The sequence below is a fragment of the Sturnus vulgaris genome, chromosome 1 (genome assembly GCF_052056855.1).
Source record: "Sturnus vulgaris isolate bStuVul1 chromosome 1, bStuVul1.hap1, whole genome shotgun sequence".
NCBI lineage: Eukaryota > Metazoa > Chordata > Aves > Passeriformes > Sturnidae > Sturnus > Sturnus vulgaris.
In genome coordinates this window covers 106,485,715-106,508,268 of record NC_142243.1, presented here as the reverse complement: position 1 = coordinate 106,508,268, position 22,554 = coordinate 106,485,715, and the positions used below count along the sequence as shown (strand labels likewise).

General features: G+C 38.4%; 2 long non-coding RNA genes across 2 annotated transcripts; both read right to left on the bottom strand.

The window, feature by feature from the left end:
• Window positions 1-213: 213 nt before the first annotated feature.
• Window positions 214-20,841, bottom strand: LOC148225392 (uncharacterized). Its single transcript, XR_015806859.1, has 4 exons — window positions 19,331-20,841; window positions 15,186-15,380; window positions 10,861-10,963; window positions 214-5,187 (listed from the first exon to the last, which is right to left on the bottom strand). It is a non-coding gene; the product is annotated as an uncharacterized LOC148225392 (long non-coding RNA).
• Window positions 20,842-21,653: 812 nt separating this feature from the next.
• On the bottom strand, window positions 21,654-22,443 carry LOC148225391 (uncharacterized). The gene is made up of 2 exons (XR_015806858.1): window positions 22,269-22,443; window positions 21,654-22,031 (listed from the first exon to the last, which is right to left on the bottom strand). It is a non-coding gene; the product is annotated as an uncharacterized LOC148225391 (long non-coding RNA).
• Between the last annotated feature and the right edge of the window lie 111 nt (window positions 22,444-22,554).

Below are 22,554 nucleotides of genomic sequence, written 5' to 3'. Positions count from 1 at the left end.
ACCCAGAGGCATCTCTACTGAGATCAATGCCTTTTAATACCAGCTTACATAATATTTAGAAACTGATGGCCTTTCATGGAGGTTCATTAGATTTTTGCCAATGGCTTTAGGTTGTGTTCTGATCTCATAATCAATTTATAGAGCATATGAAATTACATCTTATCTGTTTCAGGAGGATCTTGAAGGCATGGCAAAACCAGAAACACAACAGAATGAGATGAAAAGAAATTTAATGTTTAAAATTATACCTTTAAAAAGAAATGAGGCATTTGAAGTAATATTCACATCATTCAAACGACATTTGATTTGCTAATATGGTTGAGACAAAGGATTCATGTTCGATAGAACAGCAAGTATTTCCAGGCATACACAAGAGCAGCTGCAACAGCCAAGAGGATTTGCTTTAGTCATCCATATGTGTTCTGTCACTTTTCAGTGCTGTTACCTGTGCTTGAGGGTGTAAAGGCAATTCCTTTCTGAACTGTGAACCGAATGCTGGTGATAGAAAAGGCCCTTTGGAAGAAAACTAATTTACAACTTAAGTCTGAATATTTCTAAGACCTCCAGCAAGAGATTCACACTGTATATTTTTAGCTGCAGGTGACCTGAATCAGTGTCTGGTGATATCTCTAATATAGAAAGGCTCGACTGCTCTACTCAACATGCTTTGTACTGCATGAAGGAGATGGTAGGAATGCCTCTTTAGACCATTCAGTCCTGATTAGTAAGAAAATTAAGATTTTTAAACTGATATGAAAAGCATAGCATATATCCAACAAATAAACTTGATTGTATAGGTTTTTGGACAGATAAAGACTTGATACAGTTTCTATAAATTCAGAAGAAAGAAATGTAGAAAAGACTTCTAAGAGACAGTGTTTCACTAGGGCTGATGTACTGAAATTAGGAAATTTTAGCATGCTTTGAAAGATGTGGTTAATAAATGTAGTATATTAAAAATATACAGATCAATTCACCATATTTAAAATTTAATTATTGACTTATTTTGCTTTGATTTATGTGAGTGGGGAAGTAATAAAATTATCTGCATTTAAAAATCAAGTACTTGGATTTTTTCCTTGGGATAGTCACTACTCAATTTGTTTTTAAGAATGAGGGTGGTAAATCACTGGAACAGGTTGCCCAGAGAGATGGTAGATGTCCCATCCCTGGAGCCACTCAAGCTCAAGTTGGATGGGGTTCTGATCAACCTGATCTAGATCAAGATGTGCCACTCCATGGCAGGGGAGCTGAACCTTTAAAGGTTCCTTCCATCCAGCTCATACTATTCAACGATTCTATGTTTGGTTTTTTTTTTTTTTTTTGGTTGGTAGAAATTTGCCTTCTTTTGAAAAGTAACTCATCTTTTAAAATGTAGTTATAGTTCATCATACACATAAGGCTTATAGCATCACCTTGCATTGAAAACATTTACATTAGTTCAGGTACCAGTGGTATTACATTAGCAAATGCTTTGCATATATTTTTTTAAGATTAAATACTGTTCTGCACAGTTCCATACAGACTTGTTCCACATAGCTCCCATGAACTATCTGCACATAAAGTTGAATACCATTTAATACAGCAGGATTCTGGATGGCAAATTGGGCCTACAACCCCAAAAATCTATTTAATACATGTAACTGCTTACCAAGATACAACAACAAGCAAAACACTGCATTTTTAAGTGTGGTATTTCATTTTAATTCAAGATCTATAAAAATGTGTCTATCAAACACAGTTTGTGTGATATTTCACAGCAAACATCAATAAACATCAACTCAGAGGAATTTTCGTGAAAGTCTTGCCTCCAGGAATCCCACAGTTATAGCAGGGTAAAAGTCAGGCTTCCTGGACAAGATGACTGTGTGCCTGAAGGTCAGCAAACTAGCACTTGGATCAATTAATAGCAGGGTCATTGACTACAAACACTCTCTCCTCTGCTGCCGATTCTGGGAACTGACTCCACCATGAGAAGCAGGAATCTGAGCTGCAATCCCAGCCACTGGGAGAGGCAGCGTTTTTCCTGCAGCTTTGCTGTGGGCACTGAAGTTCCAGGGAGCAATGTGCACTTCAAGCTGCATAGCAAACAGTCAGCAGTGCCCTGTGCTGACTCCTTCTGCGATCAATGGGCAACAGCTGTGGTGCCTGTTAGCTATCTGTAGGATTTATTAGATATCTGTGGGGTTTATTAGCTATCTGTAGGGCTTGGTAGATACCTGTATGGTTTAAATATGATTTTTTTTGCAGACAGGACACAAACAAGCTCTGTTCACACCCCAAGGCTACTTCAAATCACACTTCATGCAATTGTGCCTGATACTATTCTGAGACTGCCCACAATGCCTGCTGATTTTCAGTCTCTAAAGAATGAGTAATTGGGAATGAGAGAAGTTAAATCTATAAATTCCAGAAGGGTATAAATTGCTCTACTTATGTAAGTAGAGGAAGTAGATATAAAAGTAAGCAATAAACAACGGAGGTAAGCAATACTGAATATGAATTTTCTACTAATTTCTGTCAGTGTTTTAAAATTGGACAATAAGTCATTCAAGAAACCTTCTACTAACACACTACCTCCTTTTGCTTTCTGCATTAATTTTTTCAAACATACATTAGGAAACAGCTAATCATAATTTCTCACTGGTGTTTTTCCTCTAAGGAAAACCTCCACTGTTTGCAGCAGTTAGCATTGAATTCTTCTAGTCCTCTGGAGATTTGCACTCATTTCCCCAGTAAAACCTTATGCTGTCAATATTGCCCCTTGGTTCTTTACAAAACTGTGCCTAGAATGTTCCTATTTGTTTTTAGTGGAGATTTGATTATCTTGTAATTTCCTAACATAGCCTTCTCTTAGGAATAAATCTAGGTTATATTGGCTCTATTTCTTATGATTGGATTCTTTTGTGGATAATGTCTCCCCTACAGTCTAGGAAAACAAAGCAAAACACAATTCATCTTTTTCTTGCAATCCTGTAAAATACTTTATCTACTTTAATCTGATTTATTACATATTTTTAATCTTTTACTTGTATTTTAATGATTTATTTTCTGAAATAAGTATCTGCAGTATGTAAATTGTGATAAAGAAAAGACAGACATTAGACTTATTTCAATTTTATTTGAGCCCAGCCAGTGATTTTTTTTTTACTCATTATAGCTGCATAATCCTATATTTGCTATAGAAATTGTTGGTGAAAATAGATGAGGAAATTTGGAACAACCACTTCAGATAAATCCTCAAGCTATTTAAGGAAAGGTGTAGTATGAGAAACAAACAAATGAAAAGAAAATTAATTCATATATCTGTAGATACTAAAACATATTACTGCTTCAATTCTAATATATTCCTTGGCACATCCACTGCCTTTTCCCATATTTATATATAAAAAATGCTGCTAAGATGATTTTCCTTAAAAAAACCACAAAATGACTCCTTTATTTTTAGAAAAATCGGCATTCAGAGAAAAAAATCCACTAATCTAACTTCAGTGCTGATTGAAATGCAGCCTTGCTCCCTCTGCTTTGAACATAAAGCACTCTCATTATGGTGTAACCAGTTTTCAAATAGCTTTATCTTATAATATACTTTGAATGAAATGCACTAGTTTTTATTCATAAAAACACTTCACTATTTGATTATAGATTTTGCTGCTTCAGGGGACAAATTAAGAGGTGCACTTCCTCTTTACAGCTCCACCAGACTAGGCAACATTTCGTGTCTTACTATTCCATGTGCAAGCCACTCAAATGAGGACTACATTGCCACCTCTATGTTAAAAAGAAGTTTTCTGTCTAGTCCTCTTAAAGAATGGAAATAACGTGATCTTGTCAGTTTAGTTCCTGCCCTTGTGAAAGTTTGTACTCACATTTAGACTGCTAAGTAGGTACAAAACACCTGATCCGTGTATACCTACATCTAAAGCAGCTGGTGAGCCCAGGTCTGTGTGCAACAGCTCACAGGTAGCCAGGAGCCCTTTTACAACTCCAAAGAGAATACAAGCTCAATTCCACCAAGTTAGATCAGACATTTAGATCAGTGAACAAGGGATCAGTGGGAGCAGGGCCAGGGCAAGAGGCCTCAAGCATGTAGAGGTCTGTCCTGGTGCTGCAGTTCTTGTTGCGTGGCCATGTGCTGGTGTGTAGCAGCTGAGGTCAATCCTGTCTTGCTCAATACTGTCACACTTGCATCACGGCCAGACTGCAGTAGCCTAGGCAGAAACAGAGATGCTGTCCTTTCCACTTGTCACCTAGATGAGGTGATAGTCAGCATGTTCCCTGGATGCTACAGATCCTGTCTAAATCCATCCTGGGAACCGTATCCAATTTAAGCCATGCGTAGTGCTCAGATCACTGCAGAGTCCAGCTTTCAGTATCGTCTATGGGTTAAGGAGCTGACAAAGTGAGCTAAACACATCAGCAATACAAATAGTCAGGATCCCTCCTGTTCATTTTCTGCTCCGTGACTCCAGAGGACGACGTGACTTTAAGAGAATAAACTGCAAGTAAAGGAATACATCTTTTATTTTTGTGTAATCAAGACTGATTCATAACACCATTTGAAATGATCTATTTAAAACTTTCTTCCTCATACACACCAAAAGCTAGAAGACATTTGCTTACACAAATCCATTACGTCAGAGGAATTGTATCTGTTTGATGGGTGAAGACTATTATCTTTGTTATTCAGTATCTTAGTGAAATAAACTAGATGAAAATGCATGTTTTTTTTCCTCCCTCTTTTTTCTTTAAAGCCAAACCATTTTAAAATTGGAATAAATTCTTGGTAACTTGGATCTTGGAGGCAGTCACGTCTTAGTAAACTGTTATGACCTTGAAAAAAGTTCAGTGAAACCACAAGGAATCAGACTATTCATTCTGTTTCAGTTCTCAGAAAAACACCATCCAAATATCGCTGCACTAAATAAATTAAAGAAATAAATATTGAACAGAAGACAAAACCTGAACTACCCAAAGGTTAAGCATAAATCTCACCCCATGTAAATAAATACCAACAATTGTTTATTGAACCTGAATCAAATAAGGACTTCTTTTGTATGTGTCACGCCAGGAATAAAATAGGATTCTCTCTGTCACAAGGTCCCATAGGCAAAGTCCCACTGAAATGCTTTTGTTCACAAAAAAGGGAAAGTCTGGTTCAAACTCTCAATACATGATGAAAAGAAGCTAAAAAAAAAATATAGAGAGAGAACAGACATTAAACTTAACTTCTCTTAAACAAGCACTAGAATGAAATGCTAGTAATTAAGGATGGAGACCAGTGGTTACATGTGATAAATTATTTGGCAGTTGTTATTTGCTTTAAAACATACTCCCTTAAGGGGGAATTTATTATTCCTGAAAGCTTATCTGGGAGCAAGGGGAGACTTGAGTAAGCAGCTGGATGCAGCAAATGAAACAACGTGCTAAATGATTTACTATGTAAAATTTGTGTACAATTTTAAATATGAACAATTACATCAATTTTGCAAAGCCATTTCTCTGTGCAATTATTTTTTTTTTACTTTTACTTTTCAGTCATGACTAAATAACTTTTAACTTCAACATTTCCACTTTTTAAAGCAGATTGCCACTACATAGAGAAGATGAGTTTTTCATAATTATGAAAAGAATGAAAAAATGGTAATAAATCTTTGGTTATCTGTTAATGAAATTTGGCATGCTTCAGAACTGAGTCAGCAAAGACACATGAAGCAGTCCAGTTAACTCACATTCAGCTGCCAAAATGGTCCACCTATTGAGCACATAGCTGGCATTCATTACTCACCAGAAGCATTTATGTTTATGTCACTACAAACTGTATTCTACTGAAATAGCATATCAAAGCTTGTCTTTTTTATTGATTTTGCAAAGAGCATTTGCAGAACTTGGGAATGCAAAACATCTAAATTTCTGAGTAACTTCTTAGCAGACATAGCCCTACATTTTTCTCCTTCCTTGTAACAATCCCATAATTTTTGAGAAAATGTGTCACAGTGAGTGTTAAATAGTCTTAATCATTCAAAAGGAAATTATTTACTTATTTTTGCTTAATATACACAGAGGCTCAAACTAACCATTTCACTGCCTTCTTGAATGACAGCAGCCTTACTTGAACTTCTTCCATGATGGCTAGAGCAGAAGCCAGCTAAGCCAGTAGCTGGCTGAAGCACCTATAGTAATCCTAAGATTATATTAGGAGAACAAAGAAGGATGCAACTCTATCCTCTGTACTAAAAATAGGTAAATCAAAAAATATTGCTCCACTGCTGTACTCCATTCAAGACATTACATGGTTTTAATAGCAGGACAAGACTCAAACAACTTTAAAATTATTTTACCGTATCTGGGAATGCAGACGCTGCCTTAGTTCTCCTCTGAAACACATTAGTGACATCAACTTCCAAGCAAGCTCTCACAGGCTCTTAACAGCCTATGATTTCCTTCTTAATGTTTGCTTACCACAGAATGGTGGTAGCACAATCACTGAATATGCTTGCTTCTGTATATGTCTTTGAAATTTGATTAAGTGCTGGCCGCAGATTTTGGAGGAAAAGACAGCCTACATCTTGTAGGCACTTATTTCTTTACCGAATAACATTTTTACCATATTGTCTCACCTTAAAATATGATTTGGTACATCTGAACTCACATTTTCTAGGTCTATTAGGGCTTGTTTTTCTTGTTACAAAACAAACATAAACCCCTAGAAATCTGAATTTGAAATGTGTGAGTCATTTTGAATATTATCTTATTGACTGAAGTAAAAAGAGTAATTTTCTATTCTCCTTCTTGAAGAAGAACAATATGTTTATGATCTTTAAAATACAACAATGTAGCCATGCTGGTTTTACAAATAAGGAAGCTAGAGAGAAGAATCAAACATCAAAACAGCTTTTACTTAAAATAGTCAGTTTATGGAAGAGATATTGTTTTTGAGGAAAACTAATGAATTGTTGAAATGTCTACAGCCAGGTTTTATAGAATAAAAGAAAAATCTCTAAGTCTCTGTGGTAAAATTGTTTCTAAAAAAGAGAAAGTAAAAAATAAAAGGATTATTTGATAGGCAAGTAGTTAGGGTATCTTTTTAACCTGCAGAGAACTTGAGTTCCAGTTTTTTTTCCACAAAATGTCTAGAGATGAAATACTGATAAAAAAGGAATTGCAGATGTGAGGATTCCCTTTTTTCTGGCTCAATTTATTTGTTTCTCTAGATGACTGTGTAAAGGTTTCTTTGAAGTACCTTGAGAGGCTGTGTTTAAATCCAAAAATTAGACTTGGCTCTGAAGACAAGTTAACATTTTGTGTCCCCTTTGCTCGTCTTTTCTTCATGTTATGTTCTTAAAAAATGAAAGATCAAACCAATAGGCTTAATAGCCATAATCTCCATAAAAGTATTTTGGATTCAAGTTTCTTAAATGTAGATACCTAAATGACATATTATATGTTATATGAGCATTCTTTTAGTGGTTTTCCTCTCAGTAGCAGAAAAAGGACAGCTGCTCGTTATTTCTCCAAGAGCCAAAATAACTCAACCTGTCTCTTTGTTGGTTAAACTGGATTCTCCCTCACCCGCAGTGATATATTTATTTTTCCAAAATATACATAAAAAGGGGTGCATGTCAAGTCAGATGTTATGACTCCACATGTATGTAAGAATATACCAAGTATACAGATTTACATAAAGGATAGCACCTCGACAAAAGTGCAGAAAAGATAATGAAAAAGCAACGCTGAAATAATCTTAAATCTCACAGCCTTAAAGAAAGTTAATATAGCCTTACATAAAGCAGCCTTTTGGATAAAAAGAAGGAAACTGGCATTTCTAGTTATGTCTAAACTGCTGGTCTCATGAGGACATGCATCATCCTGTACCATCATGTGAATCCCAGTCATTAATATCCACCAGGTTCTGTTCACTTTTCTAATCAAAATAAAGAAAGTTTGTACAGGCAGAAAGGGCATTATATTGCACCATGGTTTGCTGCTGAGAGGCCAGCATGTCATGACCTTACTGTTTAGCAAGTTTAGTCCTGTTATAAATTATACACACTTGGAGAGATGAAATGTATTGCACATTCCTACACATTATTTATATGGTGGCAGTAGACAGCAAGATATCCCTCCACTGCCACTATCAAAAAGTAATGTACTGCAACAGTACCAGAGATATTAAAAGAAAAATAGATCCAACGACTGGTGATGTTGATTGAACTAGAAAACAGGCCTCAAAATGTAAACTCTTATTATCCTTATCATGAAGACCAGTTCAATGCTGTGAGTCATCATGACTCTAGAGCAATTCTTTTAACATTTCTGACAATGGTGTTTTCTCTCTGAAAGAGCAGAGCAGGAGAAAATAAACTATTTTTAGTTTCTGACCTGAGAACATTTGGGACAAAGAGAAGGTGCATTTCATAGAGGCTTTTCTGTTGTTTGTTCCCAGAAAGGCCTCAGCTGGAGGAGTCAGGCTTCTCTTAGCGTGGCAGTGGTTCCCTCCCTGACCAGCTATTCTTACAGGAATGTATGAAGCTCCATTCAAGTGCTAGCATACCACTTCAAGAGGATAAGGACAGATCTCTTTATCTAAGGATGGAGCTGAAAGTTCCATCTGTGATCTTCAGGACTTACCAAAACATAACTTTTTATAAACATAGCCATTAGAAAACCCTTTGTATGGTGATAGTTTAAATAAAACACCAAGATTCCAACCCTTAAAATGCTGAACTCATAAAGGCTGAATCCTAACTCTGGCCCTGCTCCTAATGAAAGCCAGCCAGTTCTGATCAGAGAATGATTCCTTGGTTCCCTTCTTAATGCCTAATTTTGAGGGAGGGGATGGAACCATGTTGCCAAAACCACACCAGAAAGGCAAGGGGCCACTTGGAAGCAGAGACATGGATGCAAGGGCTGTAGCAAATAAGACAGCTTGGCAGAGTGGTACAATCAAACAGGTACACAAAATTCTTAAGAAATACTCAATTAGTCCAAGTACTTTGGCCCTAACAAACAAAACAGTCAAAATACAACTGCACCCTCAGGAAAGAGTAAAGGAGCCCTTAATTTCACAAGTGCCACTTTCCCACTGGCAGAGGAATGTATGTGAGATCCTGCCAGCCTGGCCCTGGGGGTGAATATTGCTACTTGAGTTCCTGCTCCTTTAGCAGTCTGATCCCCAACATCACATCCTGCCCAGTGCCTCCATAAAAACAGTGAGCTCCTTTCAGAGCACCACTGTTGCTAAATATTTAAGCTGTGATACACAACGAGCTTGTTCCACCAATCGAACTGAAACAGACACTTGGCCCACAGAGCTAGAGGCTAGATGGCCATTTAAAGAAAAGTATGCATAATTAAATTCTGTCTCATTTTATGCCTTATCCTCCCTCTCCCCTTTTATCTCCAGCTACCATTAACAGGCTCCTTTTCATTCTCCCCTTCTTATCCTTTTTCCTTCTTTCCCTTTCATCCTTGTTTATGTCTTTTTCATTTTCCCCTACTTTAATTTTTTTTCCAAATCCTTTTGATCATCTGCCTCCTCAGCTCCCCAGCTCTTTACCCAGCTGTGTTCATGGGCTTTTCCATTTTATATCAGCTTCTCCCTCTCTTCTTACTACATTCCTACTTCTAAAAATGAATTAAACCTTATTCCAGCAAGCCCAGGACCTGATTTCGGCATTGTCTGGAACAAATTTTAGTCACTCTTCGTTAATGAACAGATTTGGATGGAAACAAAGCATATGGCTAGAAGGAACAGTGTGAAAATGGGGTGATAAAATCAGCGGTATGAAAATGAATTTAATTACAATATTCTTATCATTGTATCATCCAAATGCTCATTTGCTTTGACAATGATTTCCGTTCAGCATGTGTGACATTTTACACATATAGTTAATGTGTAGCATTGTGTCTCATTTGTTATTAAAAAGCAGTGAAAGGTTTGTCTAAATGAAATCAGATCTTCATTCGAACAGCAGGAATATAATCTTGAGAGTAAATGATCTTGCCAAGAGTATCTGTGCAGGTCATGTATACAAATATCTGTTTTAATTATTCCCATATAAATATGCTTGCTTTCTGTAGCTGTACATAAACACATACACCTAGCAAGGTAGACAGGAATATGGGGTAAGTTATCCGGTTACAAATTAACCTCATTACCCGTTAAACTGGTGCAAATAGAGTAATCTGTTCACTTTCACATGCTTTCAGGCAAAGTGGCTCTGCTTTGAGTCCTCTTACAGTTTCTCAAGCTCTTAGTTTGAAACTAACACTTTTGCACTAAAGATTCTTTGTCTAGCAGCCTAGTATCCTTTTTTTCCAATTAAAAAAAGTGATAGTCTTCCTGTCTTCTTAACTGCAGCATCTGCACATTCCCAGGCCCTCCAGTCATGCACTGTGAGAGTGATCTGCAGATCAAATTTATACCCTTCAAATTCCATGTGTCAGAAAAATCTGGAATTCAAGTTTAGAAAATAAATGCCTTTGAATTTACCTTATGAGATTCTCTGAAACCTACAGGTGCTTTGCCACACTTGCTCCCGATTTAAACTGATCTCTAAATCTGGGGATATGTTATTTGGGGTTTTTAAGCTTTTTGCTTTTGTTTTTTTTTTGTTTTTCTTTTTTTGTTTGTTTGTTTGTTTTGTTTGTTTGGTTTTTTTTGTTTTTGGGTTTTTTTGTTTGTTTGTTTTGTTTGGGTGTTTTTTGTTTTGGTTTGGTTTGGTTTGTATTTTTGTTTTTTTTTTTTGTTTGGTTTGGATTTTTTTTTGCAACTGAGACTGGTAAGCCCTTTCTTTCCTTCCTGAGCTCTCCTTATGCAACAATGTCCTACTCTCTTCTGCACAGTACCACACTTACCTCTCTCTGTTCAGTGATGGTGAAAACGTCACCACTCACACCAACCTATCATCCTTCCACTTAAATCTGTCCAGAAATGGTACTTGAGGAGGAACCAGAAGTCCTGTGTCAAGTAAAATTATTAATCAGAACTGGTGGTTCTTAATACTTATATTTTTGCCCAGAGAAGCATTAAATGTCTTTTGCAAACCAATCAGCTACTGAGGATGACAGCATAAACTCAAAGAATACCCTCAGTATATAGTAGAAAGTAGACCTCTTAAATTGATAAAGTTACTACTCACTTCATTGTAACATCTGAAAAAAACATTTTCCCACAATTTGAAGCATTTGAAAACATTCTAATGCTCTGCGCATTAAAACTTCTCTTTTAATATTGGATCAGTCTTCTGCAAACTCTTTTATTTATGTATGAGTAATATCCATAACATTAATTACTTGAAGTTTTTAAAATAGTTTGCATTTTATAGACCGTAATTCACTATATAACAAATACTACACATATATTACATGTGAAAGCACTGACGTTTCTTTTCACTCTGAACAGAATGAAAATAACGCCACTGATATATTTTCTGCTTTCTCCTACCTAAAGAACTCAGTGAATTAAAAAAGATGTCATCAATTGAGATCAGCAATCACACAACATACAGGTACACAATGAGATCTTTCTGCATCTTCCACTGTGTCCTGTAGACTGCTCTCCTCCACTAACATTTCTCAAATGGGCTGGATAGAAAGGGCCATGAAGTATAAGTAGACTGTTCTTATTTTAAATGTCTTTTTTTGTATTAGCCACTGGTAAATTCCATCTTTCTGTGTCAGTCACAATTGTTTTGTCATTTTCTGAGTCCCTTTATTCTGGGTCTCTGATTCCTCTGCCTCCTTCAAGGCATCCCACTTCATTAGTGCTTCTGCTATGTGCTGGTTTTTTGTCTTAACTGCACCTTTCCTTTCTTTCTTTGCTACCCTTCCACTCCTTTTCTTCCCCTGACTTCTGTGTTTCTCCTAGCGTCTCTGCTTTGAAACTGAATCACAGAGGAGAATTAAGAGAAAATGAGAAAAACTTTTCTCAAAGGCAGCAGCCCAGAAATGTTTGCTTCACAGTAAAATCTAAAATGTTCTGTGACTAGGAGAGATATTTTCACTTACATTTATCTAAGACAGACACAGCTAATACAGCTGGTGTCCTGCTATTAGTGAAGAAAGTCTTGTGGCCAAGTGAGCTGCAACAGCTTAAAGAAGCTGCAGCACATTTATGTCAAAATTATATATATAAAGGTCAAAATATTACTTATGATGATTGAAGATTTAAGCATTGGTTTTGGAGAAAGTAACCATAAGTGGGCAAAAATACTACTAAGTTATGAGAGGAGAAATTATATGTAATTTTTGGCTCTTTCTTTTTTGTGATGTGCAGAGTGACAGCTTTCTCATTTAATTGTGCCAGGCACTATGAGCGTTACAAATATGTGACGTTGTTGACATTATTTTCTTGTACAATCACTATTTTTAACATTAGCAGAATTATTGACATGCCATGGAAGTTTGACTAATTTAATAAGTCATTAATTTTTACGATTTCATTGCCTCCCAACTTCTGTCAGTTTTCATTTCTAATTCAAATTTATTATTTTACCAGTGCACTTAGTGTCTGTTAACAGAGCCAAACACACGAAGTTCAAAACCCAGAAAAATGCATGAACAAAATAGGCTATTTCCTTTGGGTGTCTTTAACAGCTACCTCTGTGCTGTCTTGTAAGAGCATCTTCAGACACAGCCTTAAGGCCAAATGCACCGTAAAGACCATCCATGCTGAATAACTTCACAACAATTTTCAGACTGTTATTGCCCCAACTGGTGACAGAATAATGCAAAACGTTTCCAGATCATCCCAGCGAACAGAAAACATAATCCATAGCAGGAACACTGCCCACTCTGCATGGATCCGAGTCTCCCCAGACCCCCTCCTTGGGTCGAGGTTTACCCAAGCTGTCTTTGTATCATTACACAAAGCTGCCAGCTGTGTTAGTCCTACTAGGAAGACAACCTGCTCTTTGTCAAACTAGATGTCCATGGTTTGGGGAATGGCATGGGAGAGAGCCATGCCTTATAGTGTGCATAACCCGACAGTCTATTGCTCTGTGTTCACATCTGGACCTTGTACAAGCACTGCATGCTGGTTATCTACTCAGGCACCAAAATGTGGTAGCTCCCAAGAGCCACGGTGGTGAACTCACAGGGCTCAGGAGCTTTGTGTGCTCTCCATATGAAGAGAGCAAACAGGCCTCACTCTGGCATTCCACCATCACCTTTGCCTCTTTCTGCACAGCTGCATATCAAAATCAATATGGACAACAGGTTGCTGTCACAAGGATAGGAGGCTGCTTAGCATCCTCAAGTGCAGCCTAAGTGCTGAGGGAGCTGCACTGCTACTGCTAGCTTCACTGGGAGCACTACTGGTGAAAACATTAAAACAGAGAAATCAGGCATAGGCTCATCTTTCTACTAGTGTGACCATGAAAATAAAAAATATTTTGATTTCTCCTTTTGGGTTTTCCCCCAGTTACTCTGTTCCAGAAGCTGTGTGTTCCTGGTTTAGAGACATTTCAGAGATGTTAAGCTGTTATTTTCAGTAACAGAAGCAGTTACTTCCCGTTATAATATGGATTATTCCAAAGCACTTGGTGCTCAGAAGGAAGGAACTCTAATCTAGGTAACTTTTAGGCCGTATCTGCAATACTTCTGGCCATAAAGCTTATTGTACTTAATTCATTCAGTTATATTCTGAAGAGCTCTGTCAATTCGTTGTTTGCACCTGAACCTTTAAATTTGGAGAGGTATAGCCCTGACGTTATAGAAGTGTTTTAATCTAGGTCTCTTACAACTTTTTGTTGTTGGTGCCTGATCTTTAGGAGTATTCTTTTAATATTTTTTTGTTTGTACTGTAAACAAAACAAGGATTTTTGATTAAAAGTTGCCCCTGACTTAGAATCTGTTTGATTGGTTCCTCAACATGAAAAAGTTTCCTCAGCAATGCTCACATCTGATCACTGCATGGGAGAAGGGAAAGAACAACATTTTCTTATTTGATAGAGGAAGTATTTATTATTTCAGCTTTTTGAGAGCTGTAAGTCCTTCAAATGTGGCTCGACTTTTTTTTCATATGGGTAGTGGTTTTGCCCTAACCCACACCTGTAATTCCCATTAGTAGTGGTGTGATGGTAAAAACCCCAAGATCTTCCACAACGCAGCTTTCCTGTGCATGTAATTCCCATTAACTTTAATCTAAGTTCTGCACAATAAGCAACAGCAGGATCAGCACTCATTTTGAAAACAAAGTAATATGTAATGATTCACCACATCTCCAAAGCCTTCCTGAGTATTATTTATCATGCTTTTATTTTGGCAATCACTCTTCTCATCAGAATGGTTATTTAAACTTGTGAAAGGAATCAATTTCAGCATTATGTTTTAGCACATACATTTGTATCCATCATAATTCTTAATCTAGACTTAATAAAATAATTTAACAGTATAATGAAAAATATTAAGTAATTGATTTTTAGCACAATAGTGCACGAAGCAGGAAAATTAATAGTATCTATGGCCACAACAAATTTCAAATTATCATTCCCAATGATTTTGAAAAATCAAAGGCTAGTTGATTTGCTACTAATTTTATTATGTGTAAAATGCTAAAAAAATTCACTGCATGTAAATAAAGTCATTCTTTGGCTGAGTACATTTCTACTCTTATTCTCTCCTGTGTTTGTTCACCCCTTTGTCTCCTCAGAGCTACACTATTTAAATAAGCTCCCATTATTTTCAGTGGAATGACTTGCTAAAGGGAAATATTTGTGTCCCTTCACTGGACATCTGCTGTTGGTATGAAAGCAATCAAGAGGAAAAAATGATGGTATGAAGCACATTTAACTTTCACGCCTTTTCATCATTCTGCACAAGCATACACCAACAAGAATTCAATCATAAATACATCAAAATATATTCCTCCCCTTTCTAAAAAAGCAGATATTAAAAAACGAAAATAAAGAATAAGAAAAAATTACTATACAATAGATTCTACATGTGAACCTTTCAAATTTTTAGTACCTCTCCTGATACACTATCACCATTAAAAAAAATTATTCAAATACTTTTAAATGCTTAAAAATATGAACTAAATTCTACCAATGACTAAGACAAACTGTGTAATTTAGAGATGTCATCATTATAACATATAATTTACTTATAAACAACTTTTTAACACATTAGGGTAAAAACCTGCATTCAGCACAGGTGGTGGTGTGAGAGGTTGTACTTACATTCATGCTCATATCCTGCCTCTTTGATGGATTCTGCATCACTGACTACTGGGCCTGCCTGCTTAGAATTGCCTCTGATGAGATGGTATGGCAGTGTTTTGCAGCAGGATAAATTGTTGTTGAAGTAGACTTCATGGGATTTTTTTTTATTTGAAGGAAAAGATATAAAGTTCACGTCCTTCCACTCAACTACAACTGCAGGAAAAAAAGAAAGAATCTTAACTTCTTGTTCCAATAGGATGCAATTTAATAATGTCTCATGCATCTCATATGACAATTGCATCAAAGTAATAGCAGGAAGTTGTCTGGAGGTGCTGCTGACAAAATGAATGCTACATTGCTAAATCAGGGTTCATAATAAAGAGGCTGAAGGAATGATAATTCCATCCATCAATGACAGTTTTTAAGACCCACAAAGAGAACCAAAGAGACTGCATATTTCACATCTTCTGTTTCACAAACTCCTAATTAGCTGTAAATGAACTTTTGGGAAAACTTAATCTTATGCCAAGGCACAGATCCCATTATCTGATGCTAATTTAGAGCTATGGAAGAAAAATGAGAAAAACACATATGAGTGAAAAAACTCAAGAGAAGTTCACAGGCAGAACTAACCTTACATTGAATATCTTGGCTTTTGCTTCTGTGCATTTTTGGTGGAATGAACCCAAAATGTCAGAAGTATGTTTTCCCAACTGGAAAAACCATCTGAAGGGCCCTTGCAGATACGATCAGTCAATATTAGCACTGATGGCATCAGACATCACGATTTCAGTTGTCTGCTTCAGTTCTTTGCCTTTTATGAAGACGTCTAAAACCCAAACTTTTGTCAAGCATTTCTAGGGATTACTCCTAAAGGGAATCTGTTCCATCTGACAGAAGCCTGCAGAGAAACCCTCTCTAGAAAACTGTTTCTCCATGGTGAAAGATGGACTAGAATATTTTTAGCAGAAAAAATAAAATGCTATAGCTCTGCTGGTAAAACTCTGTGTGTGTTCTTTCTATTATGTAATAAGCACTAATTTATTTTGGAACAATTACTCTGTCTTGGAAGACTGAAAGTTAGCTTACTTCACAGTGCTCATCTAAATTTCGATTCTTCTGGTTTCACTCCTTGACACGGTTGATTATAGAAGCACTGAATAGAAAGAATAGCAACTTGAAGTTCAAATGAGTAGGGAGAGGTAGAACAGTACAGAACTTTGAAGACAATGAAATTAAGCCTAAATTTGTAATAGAAAAGGATGTTAACCCAGATGAATGACAAGATCAAAGCAACGAGTGACAAAGATTATATTACAGTCGGTATTTGTACAGACTTTGAAGACTGAATACATGAATATTTGCAAGTATTTGCATTTGATCAATTGTGTTTCTGCTTCTTTCTGCTCCTGACCAATCCTATTCAACCTCACACAAATCTGAAGGTTGTACACTTGGTAGGTGTTTGTTTAACAGTGTTTCATACTTGGACTACTTTGCCCTCACCTCCTGTATATATCTTCTAAAAATGAGAACAGAGACATAGCTAAGGACATGCACATTTTAGGAGAAGCTAAGAACAAGTATTAAAAGAAAAACAGTGGAGATACTCTTCTTGACAAGGTATCAGAAGCTAGAACAATTACTGAAAGCCATCTAATACATTTGAAGATGCAAAGGTGAAAATTGAGATGGTTTTGAGTGCAGCAATGACTCTGATCAACCTCACTTGGAACACCCTCCCATACCCTCTGCCCAGTTGTCCCAGAAGCACCATTTCAGTTCATCCTGGGGCCTTCAGTCTCTGCTGAAGGCATCGTGTAGGAGCACTGGCAGACCCTGATGACCCAGGTCCCAGCGTGTGGGTTCATGCTGGGCTTAATCTTGGACCTGTCTTATTGCAGTGGACATGGCTCCCCATTCCTTAGGGAGCAGCTGACCCTTCCTGTTCCCTGACAGAAAGCCCAAATTTGAGGAGGCCTGCTTCTCACATATATTATACAGACTGAAATATTTCTAAGAGCAGAATTAAAAGTCAGAATGTTTTTTAAGTTTTTGTAGATGTTAAATGCAATCGTTTTCTAATAAAATGCTGACAATCAGAAGGTGAGACATAATTTGGCTTGCAGACATACAAGTACATCAAACACAAGGTGCATGTTCTTCCTTGTCTGTATAAATCACACGAGTGGTAGAAGGAGACTATGTGGATCATGGCACTAAAATGTTATGACTTTACAAACTTCTACCTGCCTAGGCTACACTCTCTCTTACCTTTGTATTACAACAATTATGGAATAGATATTCTCTCACAATTCAGTTAATTATTTTTGGGCTTGAACTAGCAGTAACCATCTCTGTACAGTGTGTTCTGTTGCTCTTTGCTTCCTTCCTGTCATTCAGATCCTAAAGTTCCCCCACTGTTTTACTTGGAAACTTCAGACCTTTTTCTCACTTCTCTTTCATCAATTTCTGATTAAAGATTGCTATTCTCTAATCTTTTAAATACTTCTCAAAGATCTGGATGCGTTTTCTCTCTCAAGTTCCAACTATGGTTTAATATCAAAACCATTAGTGGCCATGTAGAATTTCCTCAGCTCTTATAAAAAATGTTGGGTTTTAGCAGCTGGAAACAAAGACGACTTTGTTTTTTATTACCACCAAATTTCAAAGTAATCAAGTGAATAAGGCAAGATGTCCTTGGGATAAAATGGATAATTATTGTTGCTTACATAAATAATTAGTAACAAAAAAACAAAAAAAAAAAAAAAGAAAGAAAAAAGGAGGCAGCTATACATGGCAACATCTGATAGGGAGCAGTCACAGTTGTGATAAGTGCATCTCAGTGCCAAATGAATGATCAGGGATCAGCTCTAGTGCCAGCACACCCCAGCAGCAATAAGCAGGACAGATGATGAGCCTCTACTGAAGATGGAACATTTTTATGCAGCAACTTTTGCAGCTGCTTAGATTGGTATCAATTGGCCTTAGATTTCAAGCAGTTATTTGTGGTTCCTTGGAGGAAGGCAAAGACAAGGTATGGGGTGGGTGTGATCTTTTAAGGACACTATTGGAACCTCACCCTACCCCTCAAAAAAAGGTGCAGGGAGGCTTTTTTGGATAAACACTGGAGGATTTACAGTTATCACTGAAATAGCTCTCCAGTAACAAATTAAACCATTATAGCATCTACAGATACAGATATGTTAAATATTATGAAACAGAATATAATTGAGTATAATGGAATCAATAAATCCTGGCACATAGATAAGCACACATACTTTTCTTTTTGTAGCTTTGGACAAAAATCAGCAGTGAAAAGATAAAGAGCATCAGTAAAAATCTGGGTGAGAAGATAAAGATACCTGAAAATAACAGCTGCTTTGTATTTAAGAAAAGCCCCAAACGGAAGAAGAAGAAATTTTTTGTCACATTTTTCCTTGACCTACAGAGATGATTTTATATTTTTTGAGTGGTTCTCCTGACCAAGGATTGCCTCTGGAATTTCGCTGAGCAGAAAAGTAGCTTTGATAAAACCAGAGAATTGGAATCATTGCCTGTCATTTTTCTAACAAGGCAAATCATACTTTCACTCACCAGCTGTACTTAACTAAGAAAATGTGCCCCTGTCCCAGGAAGAAAATTACTTTTTCATCATATTTAAACAGCAGTGTCATTGAAAGATTCATGAAGCTTCTCTGTCTGAGCTTTAAAACACGATGGAGTGAGCTAGTGAAAATCACTCTTGTCTAGCTACTTTATCGTGCAAAAAATAGCTTTGAGCTGTGAGTGTGATGTTATCTGCTACTGAACCAAAAGATCAGGTGACAGCTGTGTAGCCCACATTCTTGGCCACTTAATCAGCATTGTCACGGGTCAAAAAAAGACAGGGTGTTTGGGCCTTCCTCCAATATTTAAATATGAGTCTTTGCTTTTCTATTTCTGCTGTAACATGAGCAAGAGAGTGTTCCTGCTTTGTATCATGATAGGAAGGGTGACTTCATGCTATGGATTATGCAGAGTGGCCTTGATATCTTACAGAATTTGAGACATGTTAACTTCTTCTTGTGCCAGTAATACAGAATGAAGTGAATACCACTAGCATCTTTAAGGTAACAGATAAAGAGATAAACATAATCTATATATCTAATTGTTAGGCGTACATGTATGCCTTTCCAAAGGTTTCTTCCTGACATAGGTCAAGCACACTTGTTTCCACATCATCATTATTTGGACATCGGACCTCTCTAACCAGTAATGCAGCTCTTGTTCGGTTAGGTATTTTCAAAAATCAGTTGCCAGAAGTAGCTCAGAGATCTGGAATATGGGAAATGATTCTGCAAGAGAATGATTAGTGAAGAGAGGGCAGCTCTACCAGTGAAGTTTCTGAAATAAACAGTGTAATTATTCATAATTTACTGTCAAGTTGTTTAACTTTCCCTCAGTGGGATGTGTTATTTCATATTTTAAAATAAAATCTTTGCAATGAAGGCTGGTTTTGTGCATTTCCTATTGATGTACATTAAAATCTAGAAATTAGTTACAACCATTTCCAGATTTTCTCTTTGTTCTACATGTTTTACTGTCTCATTCTTTGATTCCTTTCAGCAGGAATAATTTTATTTGTGATAATTGGGAACTCCTATGTTCCTCAGATGAATTATGTCTATGTAGGGAATTGCAAACAGGTATTTCTTTGAGGTGATCCAGTTCAAGAACAGATGCAAGGTATGTAAAGTATGCCTTTGTCAGTGAAAAACAACCAGCAAATTCCTTTTTTTTTTTTTCCATGCAGATGCTTCCAATCCCCTCTCCAGCCACAGCTTAGCCTTTAATGAACTCTCTTGAATGCATTCTTGGAACCAAACCACCAGTGAACCTGTGGATTTTGCCCAGTCTTTTCCAGATGCTCTAGTTCTTTTTGTACAGTTTCTGCACGGTTTTCATGCACACTCCAGTACTGAACGCAGGGAAACACAGCTCACAATTTCCAATCAGCCACGCATGACCTGTGTTTTCTATTGTTCTTGTTGGTTTAGCAATTCCCTGGAGCTCAACCATTTCCTAGATTTGCTGTAATTAAAGCAGACTGGTTGTGTTTTTGAAGGTCAAGCACTTCAGCCTCACTCCCACTGCGACTGTGACCAAACACTCTTATAATGCTCTTCTGTAATTCTCAGAACTCAGCAACTTTCTATCTCTTCTCTAAGCTAACGTCACATAGCTGTGGATATAGACAGGGATTTTTCCAATTCCCTGTGACAAAGACAGGGTGGAGAGCTACTGTTTTATGTCTACGAACACCATACTTTACCACACTGCACGGCTGATCAGAGGTACAATTCCATGTGTCTGGACATTCTGAAGGTCATCCTTAGCGTAAACATTGGTGCAACTGCTCATTTCTGGATTTTTAGTGGCAGATCTACTAGAAGACAAATTTTAAAGTTTATTTTGTCACGAGTTAAATTACTTATGACTCTTTTTGAGTTTTTTTGTTTTGTGCTACAAAGGTAACACTTTCTAGACCAGCTATAGTTTCTAATTTTTGGTAGCTATAGCTGCAGCTTTTAAAGAAAGTAGAAATTACCTCAATTATGTAACCATGCAAAAAAAAAATCAAAATTAAGAAATAAAAAAAAAAGAATTTTTATTGCAAAACACCCATAGGTTACCATGGGGAATTAAGGCAACGTCTTTTTTTTTGGGGGGGGGGGGGGGGCTGGCGGGAGAAGATTGAAGTTCTAGGCAAACAATAAACTAAGAGAATACTTGCTATTGAAAAGAAAAAGTCTGACGTCAGGAAACACAACAATTAATGCTGTTCTGCCCCCTTGCGTTAAGTTTTGAGGCAGCTGCCGTAGCCCCACACATCCCTAAGTTCACGTCCCTTGGCGAAGATCGCGCCAAGTCGCAGATGCACTGCCCAGAACGTGACCGAGCGGCGTCCCGAAAACAGCGCGGCGGGACGATCCCTGGAAGCGATAGCGCTGCGTGCCTAAGCTCCGACTGGATGTGTTGTATGTAAAAATGGTTCAGAATACGCACAAATCGCTAAATATGCTCGCACGGCCGTGTTGGGGGATGGGGAGTGCTTAGAGTTCAACTGGAAGCGGCAGCGAAGCCGGCTAACTACTCGGAAAAGCGGCATGGAAAAATCAGAACCTAGAACCTGAGCTCAAGCTCTTAAAACCAGCATTAGCTAATTTCTCGCTTTTATCGTTTTAGCAACCCACACGCAATAAACAAGGCATTAAATTTGGCCACACTTGCACTTGAAAGGAAAAGCTTTCATTGAAAGCGAGGGCCAACAAAAATATTTCCACCTCCAGAACTCCACTTTAGTTTTAAAACTGTTTTAAAGCCAGCAAACACATCCTTGCAGTGCCATGGACGCCAGGAACCCAAGCCCAGTGGGAAGACGGGCTGTATTTCATACGTGACGCGGAGATAAATGCCAGAAGTCACACGCTGCAAACGATGAGAGATAATTGCCATTTTAGTGTGATTTTATTTCCATCACTCCCTCTCTAACCCTGCTAATTCCTGGCATTATTCTTCACTCGCAGGACCAAGGGCTGCGCCCGCGTCTTGATCCCTTCCCGAAACGCTCCGCAGGGGCGAAGGGAGGCTCTTACCAAGGGATGGGCAAGGAGATTAAGTTTTATGAGCAGCACGCGAATGCGAAGCAATTAATGTACGCGACAGTGCCGCTCCTCGCCAGCCCGGAGAGAACCCATTTCCATCTTAATTTCCTCTCGGGTATCAGCCGCTCGCCGTGCGGGCAGGGCTCTCATGCTTGCGGTTCCCGTGGAAGGCTGAGCGGTGGCCTCCAACTAGTTCTTCCGACAGACTCCAGACCGCCTGTACAAACAAACCCAAGCGCTTATGGAAATCCGGCGCTCTCCCCCTCTCCTGTGCTTCCCCTTCCCTGTCCCGGTGCTGGGAGCAGCGCCAGAGCGGCGGGGCCGGGGCGAGGCCGCTCCCCCGGGGCCGGGCTGCTCGCTCCTGCGGAGCCCCGTCGTGGCGGGGCAGGGACTCGCGGCGGTCGCAACTTCAGCTCCTGCGGCTCTGACCGGGGCCGGCCCGCGGCAAAGTTACCGAGACGCCTGGCTGAGATTTTTTTTTTTTTTTCCGCTCCTTCCTCTCTTCCCCCCGCGCTGTCCGCGAACTTTCGACATCGTCCTGCCCGGCACGGAGCCACCACCTCCTCAGCACACAGAGTCGCGCTCGGGGCAGCGGGGCGGGAGGGAGACGCGAACGCTTCTCCCCCGCAGGCGGCGGCCGCCCCCGAGCTGCTGTCGGCGGCGGGGCCCGGCCGCCTCGCCCTCTAGCGGGGGAGAGCGGCGGCGCCGCCGGCTGGGCGTGACTTTCCGCGCTCCCTTCA